Source organism: Oratosquilla oratoria, chromosome 38 (assembly GCF_046742065.1).
Source record: "Oratosquilla oratoria isolate Oo_2021 chromosome 38, ASM4674206v1, whole genome shotgun sequence".
In the NCBI taxonomy this organism is placed as follows: Eukaryota; Metazoa; Arthropoda; class Malacostraca; order Stomatopoda; family Squillidae; genus Oratosquilla; species Oratosquilla oratoria.
The window spans coordinates 22706130-22711129 of record NC_134814.1 but is presented as its reverse complement, the minus strand read 5'-3'; positions in this window follow the sequence as shown (position 1 = coordinate 22711129).

The window sequence follows — 5000 nt, the reverse complement described above, 5'->3', positions numbered from 1 at the left end:
ACATCCCCATTCAAAAACAGAGTCAGTGCTCTAGACAATCGTTGGACGATCATCGTTGAGCGATAATCGTACCGAGCTTGGCCGTTGTATAAGATGACTCCCTCTTCAATTCTTTTCTCCCAAAGCCCAGCAGAGTATCAGGTACAATCGTACAATCAGTGTGTAAAGTTAAGCCCCATGTAATTTGAGGGCAGCTGTACTTGTACTAAGCCTTTAAGACCTTAATCTTGAGGACCTTACTTATCAGGGTTTGTCAGGGCCATACCCTGAAGGACCTTACTTTTCATGTCCCCATTTCTCCTGGTTTCAGGGTCTTACTTATCAGGGCCTTCATCTTTCAGGGCTATACTGCCAAGGCCCTATCCTTTCACGGTCTCAGTGTTTCGGGGCCTTCATCTTGAAGACCTTCTTCTTCAGGGCTTCAGACCTTCAGTGCCTTAGACTCTTATTGCCATTATCTCGAGGACCTTACGCTTGAGGACCTTCCTTTTGAGGATTTTCCTCTTCAGGGCCTTCCTCTTGAAGACTTCCTTTTCAGGAGCTCTCTCGTGAGGCTCTCACACTTCAGGGCCTTCTTCTTGAGGACCTTCCTTTTCAGAGCCTTCCTCTCGAGACCTTCCTCTTCAGGGCCATCCTCTTGAAACCTTCCTCTTCTGGAGGACCTTACAATTCAGGGCCCTCCTCTTAAGTACCTTAGTTTTTAGAGCCCTCCTCTTTGAGGACCTTTTTAGGGCATTAGGCTCTCTAGGCCAGACGCTTCTGGGCCTTAGACCTTTAGGGCCATTCTCTTATTCTTAGGGTCTTTGAGGCTTGGGGGGACGCCCCCTATAAGGGGTCTTTCTCGATGGAGACCCCCCTCCCCTTTCTCCCCTTTCCCCTTTCTTCCCATCTCTCACCCGTCTCTCCCCCTACCTCCCTCTCCTCTTCTCTCCCCCTCTCCTATCTCCTATTTTGAAGAAAAAAAATGTTGGGTAAGGTAACTTTTGGGCCACCCTGTGTGTCTGTGTGTGTGTGTGTGTATATACATGTATATATATATATATATATATATATATATATATATATATATATATATATGTGTGTGTGTGTGTGTGTATTATCAATTTTTTTTTTGTATATATATATTTTTTATTTATTCATTTATTATTTCTTTTAGTACCAGTTATTCTCACCGTATGGACAATCTCAGGCCTATAATATCTTGCAAGATCAACTCAAACTTTGGGGTGCGGCGCGGAATATCAAGTCCCGCATTTGGTGTGATTTTATTCAATTGAATAAAACATGAGTGAGTCCAGTACTCGATTCCCAACGCCGAAAATGTTTGGAAAGAGGGCAAGGCGCGCTGTAGAATAAAGCACGAAGCATCACAAACTATTCTACCCCCCGCTTGTCCGCCGGCCCTGGCTGAATTCAATCACATAAAGTAGGGGTGTCTAACGCGTTGTCACCTCCCCACCCCTCTGGGCCAGAAATGTGGTCCGCCTTCTCTGGGCCAAAATGTGGTCCGCCTTCCCTAGGCCAAAATGTACCCCCCCCCTGGGCCAAAATGTGGTCCTGCCACCCCCACACCACCCCCGGCCAAAACGTGGTCCGCCTCCTCTAGGCCAAAATGTGGTCCGTCCTGGAAAAAATATGGTCCCCTCCCCCGGGCCAAAATGTGGTCCCTCACCCTGGCCACAATTGGACCACGAAATAGGCCTCAGTGTCCCGTTGCTCCGCGATTTTTTTTTTTTTTTTTTTTTTTTTTTTTTTTTTTTTTTTTTTTTTTTTTTTTATTCAAGTTGTTAGATGTAGTTGAATTTATTTCTTGTCATCACGCGGGCCACTCGAAGATCATCACGCGGGCCACATTCGGTCCGCAAGATGAGGTTTAGTGGTCTGTAGGTTTTATTTATTTATTTTAATTATTATTTATTCTAAGGTATTGTAAGTTTTAGGTAGGTTTTTAGCTGTTTAGATTTTAGGTAATGTAATTATTAGGTAAGTTTTTAGCTATTTAGATCCCCAGTGGCCAAATATTGATTGATAGTATTGAATTAAATTCACTAATCATGACCGAAAGTTAATATTAACCTAGAAAAACATTTAGAAAAGTGGACGTCAGTGGACTGAGGGTCACGTGGTTGATGACGTCACAATGAGTCACGTGGCTGATGACGTCACAGTGCCTGTTTATTTACTTATTTATTCTATTGTTTATTTATTTATTTATTTATTTATTTTGTTTTATTTTATTTTATTTTATTGTAACTGGATATACATTACCGCCTTTACTGACATGTTGAGTATTTTTATTCACTGTGTGATGAAGAATATTCATCTTTATTTAGGGATGCTATATAATACGGCCAGACTTAACCGGGCCCGATCGTCGACTTAATTATTTTATTCATTTGTTTGTTAGTTTGTTTTATTTCTGAGGGGATATTTCGCCGCGTTCAATTCTCCCTCTCTCTCTCTCTTTCTCTCTCTCTCTCTCTCTCTCTCTCTCTCTCTCTCTCTCTCTCTCTCTTCTTTTTTTTTTAGACTTCGTTCATTCACAGTGCTGCCAATGCGTTGTTTTCATCACCTTTTGTCAATTGCTTTCGCTCTTTTTCGCATTGTTTCGCTTTCCTTTCATTCGCAGTGGCCGGGGGAGGGTAAAAGTGAGTTTGGTGAGGGATCCAAAGGAAGCGGGACGTGAGAGAGGGAGAGGGAGAGGGAGAGGAGGTGTGAGGGAATGAGAAATCTGGTTGATGCGAAAGAGGGAATTGTGTGTACGTGTGGGTGTGTGAATGTATGTGTGTACGTGTGTACGTATGTGTGTAGGTGTATACGTGTGTGTGTCTGCGTGTATGTTACTGAAGAATACTGGTAACACTCGTGGGTGTAAATTATCAATTTTTTTTATTTATTTTGATATATTTCTTAATTTATTTTTTATTATTATTGTTATTATTCATTTATTTATTTATTGAGTTTGTATTGAGAAATAGTTTTGACCTCTTCCTCCGAGAATATATATATATATATATATATATATATATATATATGTATATATATATATATATATATATATATATATATATATATCACAACTAACACCACAGTCGGACGAAAGAAAGAGTTGAGAAAGCGAAAACTATATATTTCGATTGCTTACTGAAATCCTACTGAAGAGGATTGCAGTTAACAATCGGAATATGTAGTTTTCGCTTACTTAACTCTTTCGTCCGACTGTAGTGTTAGTTGTGATTTACAAATGTGTTACTACATTTTTCACCAGTGTTTTATATATATATATATATATATATATATATATATATATATATATATATATACCTATACATACACATACATACATACATATAGTATATATATTGAGCACCTACTTGTCGGGAGGCGATGCAAAGAGAGACCTTTTGGTCCATGACAATATTTAGTAAATAGATAAAGCAAAGAGTAAATACAAAAACTCCCAAATGTTTGCACCACTTAATGTTCTCGATTAAGTGAGCGGGTTAGAGCGTCGCTACTTGCGGCGGAGGTCGAAGTGACGGCAATTCAAACCCTGCCGCCAGCGAGTTGGACCAAGCGCATGGTTTACTCTATTCAACGCTACAAAGTCCTTTGTAAGGGGCACAGTCTTAGTCTCCTGATAGGGGGAGTTCGCGACGTTAAACCAAGTTAATCCGTCCTCTCGCGAAGTTTTGAGTTTCGTGCAACTCAGCGGGGTTTTTTTTTTTTTCTGACTGCGCGTTTGTGAAAATGGATATGATTTCATGAAACACGGTCTGTACTCTTAAAGCTAACGCGTTAAGTCTCCATAGACTATCAATAACCTAGAGGTGCAGCCCCGGAGGTTGGTATTCGGTCACGGCGGGGGAGGGGTGGGGGCAACTATAAGATTGAGCCTAAGCTTTGACACATAAACTCAATCACATCATTCTTTCCTCAAGAAGAAATGTGTTTGAATAAAAACGAGGGGAAAGTAAATGAACAAGGGGAGAAGTGAGGGGAGAACGTTGACACCAGCGTTTCTATCCTTCAGGACGCTCGCACTTTAGAGGTGGACTGCGTGACTGTGGTCAGTATGGGCGTCACACACTTTCACATTAGATATTATTAAGCAGGAAGTAAGAGTGGCCACAAGCTGTCAGGACGGAGATATGACTAAAAGCGGCAGCACACTAGGCATTTCTCGATAGCATGCTACTTGCTTTTGCTACTCCGTTTGAGTAGAAACTACTTCGGTTATCATCTTTTGTTATTCAAATTTCTAAATATCAAATTACTCTTGCGTCATAGGTTGAGAAGCCGAATGGCAAACTAAAAGAAGTTAAACCTAGAATACGAATGTTAGACACATTGTTGAGATTTTCTTACGGAAGTCGAGAATATTGTAATCGAAGTCGTTTCCACTCAAACGAAGTAGCAAAAGCAAGTAGCATGCTAGCCTAGTGTGCCGTCACCTTTAGGAATAGGTAGAGGCAACGCCTCCAACCACGTTTTTGTCATGGAGTGGAATGTGGTACAGTTTGAACTTGTCCCTGATGCAATATTCATTGTAATCTAATACACAAGTGGGCTAAATGGAGGAGAGGAGGATGGGTTAGGAGAAGGAAAATGAGGAAAAGGTAGAGTAGGAGAAAGAAAAGGAGAAGTAGAAAAAGAAGAGGAAGAGGAATAGGAGGAAGAAAATGGGGAAAAGGAGAATGATTAGAAAAAGGAGGAAAAGGAATAGGAAGAACATGAGGAAAAGGAGAAGTGGGAGGAAAAGGAATAGGAGAAAATGAACTAGGAGGAAGAAAAGGAGTAGGGAAAAAAGAGGAAAAGGAGTAAGAGGAGGAAAAGGAATAGGAAGAGAAAATGAAGTAGGAGGAAGAATAGGTGGAGTAGTAGTTGGAAGAAAAGGAGGAAATGAGTACGATCAAGAAAATGACATCTGCCGGCTTGCGATTTTATTCACTTAAGAAAATTCTAGTGGATGCCGTGTCGAACTCTCGAGCAGGTGGTCA